The sequence below is a fragment of the Stigmatopora argus genome, chromosome 10 (assembly GCF_051989625.1).
Source record: "Stigmatopora argus isolate UIUO_Sarg chromosome 10, RoL_Sarg_1.0, whole genome shotgun sequence".
Lineage (NCBI taxonomy): Eukaryota > Metazoa > Chordata > Actinopteri > Syngnathiformes > Syngnathidae > Stigmatopora > Stigmatopora argus.
The window spans coordinates 1091830-1106184 of NC_135396.1; the positions used below are offsets into that span (position 1 = coordinate 1091830).

The 14355-nt window shown below is 41.2% G+C and overlaps 2 protein-coding genes across 2 annotated transcripts in view; one reads left to right on the forward strand and one right to left on the reverse strand.

Moving 5' to 3' along the window:
• The window catches only part of stard13b (StAR related lipid transfer domain containing 13b), a 48067-nt gene extending 47425 nt beyond the window's left edge, over nucleotides 1-642 (reverse strand). The window contains exon 1 of the mRNA XM_077611210.1: nucleotides 461-642. The gene's annotated coding sequence lies outside the window, so the exon portion shown is untranslated. The remainder of the gene's footprint in view (nucleotides 1-460) is intronic.
• A 3923-nt stretch (nucleotides 643-4565) lies between these two features.
• The window catches only part of npas1 (neuronal PAS domain protein 1), an 89020-nt gene continuing 79230 nt past the window's right edge, over nucleotides 4566-14355 (forward strand). The window contains exons 1-2 of the mRNA XM_077612143.1: nucleotides 4566-4753; nucleotides 11477-11582. The gene's annotated coding sequence lies outside the window, so the exon portion shown is untranslated. The remainder of the gene's footprint in view (nucleotides 4754-11476; nucleotides 11583-14355) is intronic.

Consider the following 14355-nt stretch of genomic DNA (forward strand, 5'->3'; position numbering starts at 1 on the left):
ATATGGGAAAAAACAAGGAAAAAGGTGGAAAAAAGATAAATATGGGAAAAAAACAAGGAAAAAAGGTGGAAAAAAAGATAAATATGGGAAAAAACAAGGAGAAAAGGTGGAAAAAAGATAAATATGGGAAAAAACAAGGAAAAAAGGTGGAAAAAAGATAGATATGGGAAAAAACAAGGAAAAAAGTTGGAAAAAAAGATAAATATGGAAAAAAAAACAAGGAAAAAAGGTGGAAAAAAAGAAGGAATGAAGGGAAAATGAAAAACGGGTGACTTCTGGAGCCCTCCCTCCATCGTCTTAAAATCATCCGATTGGAAATAAGAGGTCAAATTAGGCCACGTATGAACCGAATCCGCCTTCCCGACAAACAAAAACAAGAGGAGCGAGCGCCCGACGAATCGACACGAAACGCTAAACGCGACGTGTTCGCAGCCGAACGCCGACCGGCGCAAGTACTCACCTGTCGAGCCCCAAAAGGAGAGGTCGCGGCGGGTCGGGGCCCCGGCCCACGGGCCCCCCACCTGGCCCCCCGACCGTCCTCGACTAGAAGACGAGCTCACGGCCCCCGCCGCGGCCGTCCTCCCCCTTCCTGGTGTCGCCGGCCGGCTTTTCCCCGAGGGGCCCGCGGGCAGGCGCGGACGCTCCAAACCATTCCGAATATGTGCGTGGAGGGAGCCGGAATGCATATTTGTGAGCGGGACGGGAAAGGGGGAGGAGAAAAGAAGAAAGGGAAGGAGGAGAGATAGTTGGCGTAAAGCAAAAGTGTCAGACTCGGCTTGGTTCGCGGGCCGCTTTAACGTCAACTTGATTTCACGTAATATCGCCAAGGCAAGTTTCTTTGAAACGCCCTAAATCATCAAAATAAATAAAAATAAAAAGGATTATATCGACTATTTACAGATGTGAAAAATATTGGGGAAAAAAAATAACAAATAACCCATGCATCTTTTGATTTTTTTATTAGTTTGGACACCCATGGCCTCCATTGTTTTTAGCATTAGCATAGCATTATTTTTATAGTATCGCCAAGGCAAGTTTCTTTGAAACACCCTAAATAATCAAAATAAATAAAAATAAAAATGATTATATCGACTATTTACAGATGTGAAAAATATTGGGGAAAAAAATTAACAAATAACCCATGCATCTTTTGATTTTTTTATTAGTTTGGACACCCATGGCCTCCATTGTTTTTAGCATTAGCATAGCATTATTTTTATAATATTGCCAAGGCAAGTTTCCTTGTAAAGCCCAAAATCATCAAAATAAATAAAAATAAAAAGGATTATATCGACTATTTACAGATGTGAAAAATATTTCTGGCAAAAAAATTAACAAATAACCTATGCATCTTTTGATTTTTTTATTAGTTTGGACACCCATGGCCTCCATTGTTTTTAGCATTAGCATAGAATTATTTTTATAATATCGCCAAGGCAAGTTTCCTTGTAAAGCCCTAAATCATCAAAATAAATAAAAACTTTTTTTTTAAAAAAGGGTTTCATCGACTATTTACAGTTGTGAAAAATATTGGTGAAAAAATTGAACAAATAAGCCTTGAATCCTTTGATTTTTTTGTAAAGCCAGCCATCAGGAAAAAAAACAGTTTTGACACCCCTGGCCTCGATTGTTTTAGCATTATTTTTACCAGTCTAAAAATATCGTATTAGCAAAAAAGAAAAAAAAGTATTGGGACATCCCTCTTAGAAACACGATCTCTCGTCAGTCTGGAACTCGGAGGGCAATCCGAATTAATTGAGCGCAAAAACAAGTCGGCGGCGACGTGCCACGGCACGACGCGCCACGCGGCCGCAAATTCCTTCCGCTCGCAAACTTGGAGGGCGTCCCGTCGACTTGCGAGCTCGTCATTTCCATCCGAGCTCATTGTCAAGGAGTGACGTGATTTTCCTTTTAACACAATTAGTCATGCCACCTAAGCAATAAAAATACAACGTTATTTTGCCGTTTTTGACAATTTGTTTGCTGAAACATTTCTACTAAAACACCACATGTAAAAGATGGATGGATGATTTTGATTCAATTGTTGCTCAACCAATGTTAAATGACTTTACATCTAAAAGTGGCATTTATTTCTTATGGTTTTCTCTTTTCCCAATGAACAGCAATAAGTAAAGACTACAGTAATTCCTCGATTATCGCGACTTCACTTATCACGAATTCAGTACTTTGCGATTTTTTTCTGCTATTACAGACGCTCCCCTACTTACGAACATTCGAGTTACGAACAACGGTACATACGAACATGACTGCAATTTGCGTTTATGTCGAAAAATGTTCGTAAGTTCGATTTTGTATTGCGCGCCTTTTTCCCGAGTAGTGCTTCTTTCTGCCATCCATTATTGAATATGGTTGGTGAAAAGCGAAAGGCTTCTATTGAGGGAGGTGCAAGGAAGAGGCAAGCCATTTCATTTGAAATGAGTGGCAATAATAACGAAGCTTGATGCGCGTGAGAAAGTGGTGAGCGTTGCATGAGAATACAACTTGAATCGTTCGACCGTCAGTACCATTTATAAACATAAAGATCGAGCAGCAGGACCCAAATATTGAACGTTGCACTAAGTTTGCAAATCAATTGAATGATGCCATACAGTGCTACCGCAACATTTATGATGAAAAAAAGAAGAAAACTGTGCAATCGTCATTAGATAACTTCTTTCGGCCAGTTTCTAGTAAATCTCTCTCTCTCTCTCTCTAATGTATGTATACAGTACTGTATGTATTCTCTCCATTTTATTAAATGTTTTTTTCAGTACAAACCAATGCTGGTTACTTATACAAGCCTTAAACATACAAATGCACTTATATAAACCTTCAATATACTTATATAGGCCTTAAACATAAATTATAATACAAAATATAGCACTGAATCAACTTACGAACAAATTCAACTCATGAACAATCGCTCGGAACGTAACTCGTTCGTAAGTAGGGGAGCGTCTGTACTGGGTAGTTGAATTATTGAAGAAATTGAACACAAGGGGGCTCCTTAGAGGCCCTTTCCACTCCACTCCAATCAGCGTTTTAGGGTGAGGTGAGGTGAGGTGAGGACTCAATCCCCCCCCCCGCGCGTGAATGGCCGCCTGCCATTTGGCGGTGCCCCCGCTTGACCTTTTCATTGAATCGCAGCTGAGGAAATCCATGCGGGTGACCTTTGTGCTGCTCCTCTCTCTCACTGGCGAAAAGGGCAGGCCGTCCGGTGTGCGCGGGAATCGTGACCTTTGAACTTCGAAGGTGTTGCACTAGACAGAGTGCCATTGGCAGTATCAAATAAGAGTCGGTGATCATTAGTGCTTTGCAAGAAATGTCGTGGCGACATTAGCAATTTGAACATTGAATTGAAATTCACAATGATGTGTCAATCTTTGTTTTTTTGGGTTTTTTTGGGAAACTGTTGGGTTTATTCTGGGATGTTACTATATGTTCATTAAGCATTTAATAGGTAATTAAGTTATAAATTTAATTTGTGCTATACTTTATGTTGGGACCGAGTAAGCTCGAGGACACTATCCCCCCACAGCTGCTTTCGAGGCCAGTTCATTGTTTTCAGGACTATTGAGCGAACAGGACACCATGTTCCAGGCCGAGACTGTTGATCTGAGTTGGGAATGAAGATCTACGAGGGACTCTTAAATTGCTTTGACTTGGATTCCGGCAGATGGCGATAAGCGAATCAACTTCTGAAAATACTCGCATTATTGTTTAAAAATATGATCGCTCTGTTTAACTTACAAATAAATTATTATGCTTATTTGTGCAAATTCTTACGCAGGTGTTTTTGGTTCCGATCTAATATGAGATTGTTGTGGCAGTTGTCTTTCGACCTTAATGGTGTTATTCAGTTAGCTTATGCAATTGTTTGAATCAGATTACCTTAAATGTTTTGATTATGCGCTGAATAAATGGACAGAGGAAGATGCCGTTTCTTTAGAATCAGTTGGGAGTGATTTCCTTGCAAGTTGTAGCCAGAGTATGTTAATGATGTCTCCCTTTTTTTATTACGGTGTATTAATAATAAACCTATCAGAAACCAACATTTTCCTAAAGGCAACCATTTAGGAGTGCAAACTATTTTCAATGAAAGAGTTGACAGTGGTCATTTAGCAAAAAAAGCACTTTTGAAGATCTTATCAGGTGTTTGTAATATGATGATTGAAAGTTTGGGTGTTGAGGTCAAACGTCGCAGTTTAAGGGGAGGAATTTTAATCACTTGATAACAGATGAACTCATTTGCTAAGGAGGTGAAATTGCTGTATAATTTTGTGGATACCCATAAAAATAGCCACTCAAGCTGACTTAAATCAAATAAAGATACAGACTCTTGTTGCAGAGATAAATACACTTAAAAGAGCGACACTTATACAAATAGGGAACCACATTTCATAAAATATTCTAAAAATATGTACTTTACATTGTGCAATTATGACTTATCAATTATATAAGCCATATTGTGAATATATTTGTATCCAAATATAAAGGAACGGTATTAACTGTCATTTCTACGAGCGTCTGTTGGGTGTACTGCAGGTTTTGTTCCACTAGGGGTCTCTCTTTTACCGCACGACTAACATCGTTGCGTCTATAGGACACGAGTGACAACTATTAGTTGCTCGATCGACGGTCTTTCTTCCACGCAATGGCCACAAAAACAACTTATAAATCGGCTTCAAGATGCAAAAAAGAGTGGAACGAAGTCTCGATGACGATGCATCGGAATCCCTTCAAAATTTACAAGGTAGGCCGAGTCAATTACAAAGTTCACTTTTCTTAAAATGTTATTTGCAGTGGGAAATACATTCAATTTTTTAAAAAAATCGTTAATATAACTTCAAATGTTTCTGCAAACCTCACCTACTTCAAGTAAGTACAAATCTAAATATGATATTTAGATTTTGTTTGGAACATTCAAGAACAGGGCTGCAAACGTTCAGCCAATTTGATCACCTGCTGCACTTTTGCTGTTTTTATTTGTTTGTTTTGTTTTGTTTACACGCTGTTTCTAATTTAGCCCATTCGTTGATTTGTTTCCTCCCCAAACAATCCACAAAACAAGATGATTGTCCAAAAGCCTATAGAATTTAAAAAAAATAAACTTATTAAGCTTGTTAAACTAAACAATCTCAAAACATTAACATGAATATGAATATAGTCATTAATATATGCTGTCCTTTATTAAATAAGTAAAATTCAAACTAATGGGGACTGTCTCCTAAAAAAAGAAGGCTTAGATGTAACAGAAAATTACACTTAGACATTTTTATTCCCGGTTAATCAACTACTACTTGTGAAAACATAGAAAATGGCCACCACTTGTATTTCTGATGCATCCACAACAATGTATCAAAGCAGCTTCGGGCAAACATTGCATGCTAATTACGTGGTGTTTGCCAATTATGATTATTATGTAAAGGCTGACAAATTACTCGGGCCGCAGTCTGTGGGTTATCCAAAATCTAGAACAATCCTATTTTCACAGAGGACAAATGACTTCAAATATTGCTGGTATGAGAATATAGAACAACAAATATTCTTTTACTGAATTGCTTATCCTCACCAAGGTCGCGGGGGGTGCTGGAGCCTATCCCAGCCCACTTCGGGGACCAGGCAGGGCACCCCTTAAATTGCTGGCCGGCCAATCGCAGGCCACACGGAGACAAACAACCCATCACTCATAGCTAGGGGCAATTTAGAGCGCTAAATTAGCCTGGCATGCAATTTTTGTGGAGGTGGGAGGAAACCGGAGTGCCCGGAGAAAACCCATGCAAGCCCAGGAGGAACATGCAAACTCCATAGAGTGAGGACCCACCCCGGGATCGACCCCAGAACCGGTAACCGCTACATATTTAAAGTAAATAAAGAAGTTTAACTCCCACTCAGGTTGAAAGAAGGTGACACGCATGACCCACGTGACGATTCGTAGCAGTGTGCCTTCTTTTTTGGGCATCTACACCGCTAATAAAATAGGTACACGGTCGATTGGTCGCCGGTCTTTTGGTTGCCGGTCTTTTGGTTGCCCGGAAGGTTATTGATAATTACCATTTAAATTGTTGCTCAACTTCCCTAAATACAAACTGCGAATGACTATTTAGTCATACTTAATGCCCTATTAATTATTAGGCTAAAGAAAAGCTCAAAATTTCCCAGACTTTTATTGTTTTTTGTTGGACAACTTGTTAAGACCCTGACTGACGTAGCTTCTTAAAGGGACAACGCATGTACATATACACTAACGTGGGCTCAGTGAAACTGCTCATGGCCATTGTTGGCTTTTATTCATGCGTAGACCGTCTTGTTTTACCTTGTTTTGCCGCCGGTCTTTTGGTCGCCAGCCAGCAGTCAGGCTGTATTGATAAGAGCATTTCCACCTGTGGAGGCCGGCGGCCCATGTCGCAATTTATTTTTATTATTATTATTTATTCTATTCGTGTGCGGTCGATTGGTTGTGGGTCTTTTGGTCGCCGGTCTTTTGGTCGTGGTCTTTTGGTCGTGGTCTTTTGGTCGTGGTCTTTTGGTCGCCCCGACCGCGACAACGGGTGACCAAAAGACCGCGACCAAAAGACCGGCGACCAAAAGTCCGGCGACCAATCGACCGCACACGAATAAAATAAATAATAAAAATAAAAATAAATGGCGACGTGGGCCGCCGGCCTCCACAGGTGGAAACGCTCTTATCAATACGGCCCGACTGCGGCCGATCTGTCTCATTGATGATTTGGGGTGGCTTCGACCCGATCCCCCCCTTCCCCCCCTTGTGGGAGCGCCATTGATTCATGTCTGGGTCGTATAGCGGCGCTATTTCCATATTGATACCTGGATGGATGACGCCGCTCCAGGAACAAGCCGCTGCTATCGAGCGGCTTCGCTTGACGGCTTTATGCCCGCTGCTCATAATAGCTCTTCTCCTGGACGTTTATTTGTGCCTGCGCGCAACAATAATGGGGCTTCGTTGGTGACCTCACGTCAAATATTTATCGATAACACGGAGTCAGATTGCGGGAGTTCTTTTATTTTAATATGATAGTCCTACCGTATTTATTCGGGTATAACTCGCAAAATTTTGTACCAAAAACTGAAGCAAAGTTTGGGTGAGCGTTATACACGAATCTTGGCGAAACACTGCCCTCCGAAGGTGACGTAAAACCTGTCTTTGGCCACCAGATGGGGCGCGAGAGCCCGTTCTATTGGCCGGTGCTCGACTCAAGAACTCAAGAAGAACGGAATCAATTGTTTGGTGAATCTGATGACGATAAATTTGACGTTTGAAATTTGAAATATTCTGATGATGAATTAGACTTTCAGGATTTCAAATTGTAAATTCCATTTGAGAATTGCGTTCATACTGCTAGTTTGTTTTACCAGCTTTCCGTACCATATCTTGTGAATAAATGTTTTGTCATGGTGACGTGTAAAAAAAAAAAAAAATGTAAACCAATTTTTAGTCACAAATTATGGGTGCGCGTTATACTCTGAAAAAATACGGTATTTTGCAAATTTGGGTGTGAAATACGTTTACTGAGATAGATTTTAGTAACCCATAGTGACAGTTTCATCTTAAAATATGCTGCCAAGTGTCCTCCCGAAACAAAACACAATTTAATAAGAAATATGATACTTCACGTTCATATTTGGCAGCGCTGTTTAAGTCTGTTTTGGTCACTTTTCATGATCAAAAGATTGACTTTTCTAAAAGAAGGCATTTTATGGCCCTGAAAAAGAGCCAATCGGCGGCAAGTAAACCGATTGACGAGAAGACAAGATCACAAACTAAATGTAAATGATATAATACCGATTTTTGTTTGTTTTTGTTTGTTTGTTTTGTTTCTTTTCATGGCCTGGAACCGTATTGACTGTAATTTGGGGTACTACTATTACTACTAGCTTAGCGATGGCAAATGATGACTTCCAGCTTCAAAATTGCGGTTATTCCACCACCATACGAATGGAAATCCCTCATTTTTAAGGACCTCTCTCGTTCTTCCTCGTCCGACGGCACTACATTATTGATAGAAACCAAGGACACGGAGGACGCGGGAATAGAAACGGCTAAAATGAGCCACTTTCACACTCCAGTGCCGCTGTAACTATTTGAATGATCCCAAAAATCAAAAGCCACACCTCTCACAGCGGCCGCGTTTAATCTGGATTGCTTGCTAAAAAAAACTATTGTACGTGTGGACCGACCGATGGGTGCTTCTCAAACATCGGTTTCCACCGAGGGCGCTCGATGTCCAGTCCATTCAGACGCGGAGGGCTGGCGGGGAAAGATGGATCGTTAGTGTCGTAGGGCAAAAAATGTTGAGGAAAAAGACGCTCTTTTGACAAGCGACTGTTTTTACCTTAAAACTGCTTTTAAAATATAGAAAAAGTCAATGACGACCGAGCACATCAGAATGAAGTGAAAAAATTGTCATTTTTAAGTTTTTTTTTTATTTAGGGGTTACAAAGCAATAATAAGATATCGTAAAAAGAAACAAGAAAATAGTAGATGTTGTTGAATTGCAAAAAATAGCAACAAAATGTTCTCAAGCAAAAAAATGTTCTCAAGCAAAAAAATGTTCTCCAGCAAAAAAAATAATAGGCGATATTGACGCTCTTTTACTTGGACACATTTTTTTGATAAGCGACTGTTTTTACCTTAAAACTGCTTTTAAAATATAGAAAAATTCAATGACGACCAAGTGATCACAAAACCGAGCACATCAGAATGAAGTGAAAAAAGTCATTTTTAAGTTTTTTTTTAAATTTAGGGGTGACAAAGCAATAATAAGATATCGTAAAAAGAAACAAGAAAATAGAAGTTGTTGAATTGCAAAAAATCGCAACAAAAATGTTCTCAAGCAAAAAAATTATAGGGGATATTGTCACTAGAAATGTATGTTTTGTCTTAAACAAATCACAAAGGATCGAGACTTGGTATTAAATTAGATTAGATAACTTTATTCATCCCGTATTTGGGAAATGAGAATACAGACACAGTAAAAGACAGTTCCTCAAAATCAGGTTACCCGAACTTGGGTTGCCAAAAAAACACTGATCTCATTATTTAGTATTTTTACCTTGATTAATGCACTGGAAAATTAAAAGCAATGGTTTGAAGATTTAAGAGTCTAAATTTTGCGTACCAACAGATGGCGCCGATGTACCACCGTATGTGAGAAAAAACAACATTAAAAAAATGACTAGAAAACAAGTAGATAGGGAAAAAACATTTCTGTTAGAAGAGAATTTTAGAATATTTTGCTTGGGAGAATGATGAAAAAAAGCGTGTTTCTATCAAAAGGCCACCAAATCTCCCTCATTTAATCGTCAATGCGAGGCCAATAAAGTTCAAATGTTACAAATAGACGTTTGGTGGAGAAAATAAGGGCAGCGCTTGGATGAGCCAACACACACAAAAAAAGAAGGAAATGACCTTTTGTCTTGCGTACAGAAGCAAAGGCAGAATGATATTAACATTTAAATTAGGTCAGCCCGTAAAATGTGCCACAAGGTTGCATGACAATCAGCATCATTTGTCACTCAAGAGTTTGCTGATCGATACGTTGATAAAAGCGCCGGGCTTGAACCCGCCGCTTTAGCTGCGCTAACACTTTTTTTTTCGGCACACCATAATATCCCCCCCGCGTTATTTCCCCTCTTTCAAGTCCTCGGAGTTGCGAACCCAATTTTCAAGACGTCCTTATTTAAAAGAAAACAGAAGCATATTTCAAGAAGGGAAAAAAATGAGCCGGATTTCTCCGGATGTCCCTTCTTTGAGATAGGAACTCGGGTCAGAGGTCAAGGCGAGACGGATCGGGGGGCGCCGACTTGTACGCGTGCTGATGACCTCCCCTCAAGTGGAAAAAAAATGCAAATAATAAATGTAGGAGCAACGTGCTTGTTTTTGTGCTTGATTAATTATGCCGTTTAATTCCACATCCACCATGCCGCTCCTCCGTATAATTTCCCAGTGGTCTCGGGTGTTTCTTCTCTCGCTCTCTGCCCCCCCAACCCCCTCGCTGACAAACCCCCCATCGCAAAATGAATCATGGATCCGACCGCTCGCTCCCTGGGGTGGGCTGACCAATCGCGGGAATTGGAGGAGACTCGCCGATGGAGTTGGAGTGTACGCGCGTGCCCCTTTTTAATAACCTTCTCCAGTTTTTAGGATATTTCTTGCAGTGTGGTTCGCTGGAGAAGAAGCCATGAATCGGCTGGGGGGCGGGGCCACTTCAGCATCTGTTTAAAATAAAAAAAAATAACAAGTGCGCATGTCATATGTCACCTAAAAACAGTGGCGGTCCGTGGATTTCCTAGCGACGCCTTCAGCTGACGGAATCAATCCAACCCTCAAAAACTATTTCATGGCTATAAAACCTCTACTGCAGGTACAGCTGTGACACATAAAAAAATCATCAATAATAACCTCATACAATTGAAATATTATTTAGGAATATAGCCATATTATAAAAAAATCCTTTTTAACTGTACACAATATCCATCCTCCTTTCTTTCCTCCTTCTTTTCTATCGGCATCGAAGCTAATGCTGAAAGTCGAGCCTGCCCTGTCGTATTTCTGGCATACGTTTTTATTCGATTTAGTGCTGAAAATGTTCGTTCCCGGTTGTGACAGGCTTGCTAGCTTCGGAGTTGACCGCCCTTTCTTAATGAGGTCCATTTTTTCTGGAAAAGTCCCTCTGGAAAATAGCTTTGTGAGCAAATCTGCAACCAAATCCATTTGTTTTCCTCCGTCGGCCATTGTGGGTGGAGTTTGCGATCTCTGGCTGGCTCACTTTGGCTTTGGTCTGCCTACTAGCCAATCATAGTTGGTGAAAGCGATGACGTATCCCTATGCCCGCGAAATGGCCTTGGTGTCACCAAATCGAATTCTGATTGGTTAAAGCAACAGTCTTATCGACGCTTGTTTAATGCAGCAGAGCCTGCAGAACTGATTGTGAAGGCTTTGAGGCAGATTTCTGACCCTAGAAACAAATAATGGCTGAAATGTGATTGGTTAAATGCTTCAATATGAAAACACATCTGGAAGCAGTGCAACCAGTGGGAAAAGCAATGAAAGGAAGCTAACAGACAATTTGGAATTATTGATTAAGTATTGATGGACAAAATGTAATATATGATTCAGATATTTCTTAGGCCAGCAGAGAAGGCCTTGAAGGCCCTGACGGCCCGCCACTGGCAGACATGAAAAATGGCAAAGTAGGGCCACCCCCATTAGAACTTTTTTTCTTCTTCAGTGCTGAGTCCTAGTAGCAAGAGTTACGAGTTTCAGCTGGATTTTCACATTTTTATGAACTTTAAAAAAAAAGTAATAATTAATAGCAGAAAAAAAATGAAGTCGCGATAATCAAGGCAAGACTGTAGGGCTCTCAGGACAAGATTTTGCTTGCCTTTTGACCCTAGTTGTGGTGCAAAGGGCCCCGGAGAGAACAAATATTAATTCAATGTTTTGATTCCACAGTGCCTTTTTTTGGCGAAAGGCCCGACGGGACGGCGAGGGAGCCGCTCTTCGCTCTTCGCTCTTCCCAGCTCGGCCGACCTCCTCTTCAGCCTCCTGACAGTTCCAGGTTAGCCCTCGGTCCACTTTCCCCCCTGGGCTCTCCTCTTGATTTGCCCTACCGCTTTCCTCTCCAAAGCTCCCCCGGGGCCCCTCGCCCCATAGAGAGCGGCGCTCAGATCCAGAGCCCCCCGCCAAAGCCCGCCCTAATCCCCTCCATCGATCGCCCTGAGAATTTTCCTTTCCCGGCGCAGCGGGCGCCGCTCCCCGCTATCGGCACGCCTCGACCCCGAACGGCCTCTTTTCATCAAGCGCGTCCTCTCTCGTCACCCGGGCGTCTTTTGACGTGGTGGCTATGGCGGGCGAGGTGGGGCGTCGCTCGGCGCTTTCCTCAATTAGCCGGCGCGCGACTCGAGCACGTCCGGTTGTAAATGCTTTGGTCCAACTGCGGTCGGACTGGATGAGAGTCGGCAGTTAAATTCCAATCATTTGGCCCAGTCGGATTCCTCTCATGTCAACCTATCATTCTAATCTCTCTCAAAGTAAACAAGACGCTATTGATCGCAGCGCTATTTGATGAAATGGACTCCTCCAAAAGTAGTTTGCAAGTAGTATGTACATCGCTTTGTTATCGCTGTGCAAAACATTTGACACGCTGTAGTAGTAGTATTTGTTATTGGTGTTGGTGTTGTTTGTGTCGTAGTAGTATTTGTTGTAGTGGTAGTGATGGTAGTAGTAGTAGTATTTGTTGTAGTAGTAGTGATGGTAGTAGTAGTAGTCATGGTAGTAGTAGTAGTATTTGTTGTAATGGTAGTGATGGTAGTAGTAGTAGTCATGGTAGTAGTAGTCATGGTGGTGGTGGTAGTAGTAGTATTTGTTGTAGTGATAGTGATGGTAGTGGTAGTGATGGTAGTGGTAGTAGTCGTAGTAATAGTATTTGTTGTGGTGCTAGTGGTAGTGGTAGTGATGGTGGTAGTATTAGTCATGGTAGTAGTAGTAGTGGTAGTAGTTTTGAAAGTAGTAGTGGTAGTAGTTTTGAAAGTAGTAGTGGTAGTAGTTTTGAAAGTAGTAGTGGTAGTAGTAGTAGTTGTTGTGGTAGTAGTTTTGGCAGTAGTAGTGATGTCACTAGTAGTGTTAGTAGTTGTAGTAGTGGTGGTGGTGGTATTGGTAGTTGTAGTAGTGGTGTGGTAGTAGTAGTTTTGATAGTAGTAGTTTTGATAGTAGTAGTGATGGCAGTATTAGTGGTAGTAGTGGCAGTATTTGTAGTAGTGGTGGTGGTATTGGTAATGGTAGTAGTAGGGTGAGACAGAGTCTCAAGAAGAGCATGCATCATTGCTAGTGTCCTCCTGGGAACCAGCGGTCTATCCTGTGTAACATACTTGGTCATCATTTATTTATTTACAAGGAACGCTCAACAGACTCTCTCTCGTGTGTGTGTGTGTCTCTGTGCGTGCGAGTTTTACCATCAGTGGATGTCTTTGCTCACTCTATTTCTGTTATCTGTTTATGAACAAGTACCTCGAACAATAGATGATTAAATCTCATTCTTTATTAACACGTCGGCCGCGTTGCCAGCATGCTAAATAAGTGCCAGACTTCAGCCTAGGAAGTCCCCATAAAATACAGCACCACCTCCAAACTTGAATGTGCAACTTTAGCCAGAGAAGCATAGCCACCACAATTAAGTTATTTCAAGCACAGTATTTCTTGTTGCACATAAATGTAACCCTTTTTTAGTGTCTGTATAGCGATCATTTGTAACCCGGCAAACTATATTCCAATAATCCTAATGGCTTTCAATGGGAATTTTAATTTTCAAGGTCAGGCAAATCAATAATAAAAGTACAGAGCATTTAGCGCATTCCCTAAATCAGTTGTAGAGTCAAAAAAAAGTTATTTCAATTTCTAACCCCCCCACCTCAAAGCCCCCCAATCCATCAATTTAAGCATCCCTGTTTTATTTTCAGCCATCCAGTTTTCACCTCCTCCATACTTGACTGCTCTTTTTCTCTGTCCCCCATCGTCTCGCCTCACCTCCCGCTAGCACCCCCCCCCCCCCAGACCTCCGCATCCCCTCCTCTTCCCCCCCAACCCAACCCTCTGCCCCCCCCCCCCCCTCTCTGCCGCTTTCTCTTTATTAATTTATTGGGTTGTTATTCTCCTTGCCTGGCTCGGCTAATGAAGGCGGGATGCAGATGAGGGCGAAGGTCGTCTCCGTAGCGATCGACCCCGTCGCCCCGCAGCATGGCACTCTGACTGGCACGGGTCAGTGGCAGCTGTCAATCAAAGCGCACGCAGCTCAACATGCATATGTGCATTTTGGAGTCATGCGCCGCCATCACTTTCCCATCCTTTAAAACAAAGAGATTTTCCTTTCTATTTTAATTTACACTCAATACTATACAGGCTTGCACTTACTCCCCCCAAAAAATGGAAGTTTGGGCTAATTTAAAGATGGCATGAAATGGCAACTATGTAAAAAAAAGATGAAAATGACTAATGTCATTTGTGGGGGGAATAATTGGGCACTCATTTCATAGTTATTGCACTCAAAACAGTGGATAAGGGAATGCCCACTTTTCTTTTCTTTTAGCAAATCTGGTTGTGAAATCTAAAAACGAATTAAAACTAATTTACCCCCCCAAAATGTAAACGGAATAAAAATAAAATATGAAATTTTCAAAATGTATTCCCCAAAAAATAAGACCGTCTCATCTTAAAATGTAAATGAAAAGAAGAAAACACAACCACAGATTAAATAAATGTATGGTATTGTAACATAACACTTTTTATTTTTTTATTTGTGACTGTTTTTTCCATTTATAATTAATTTTTCACATGTT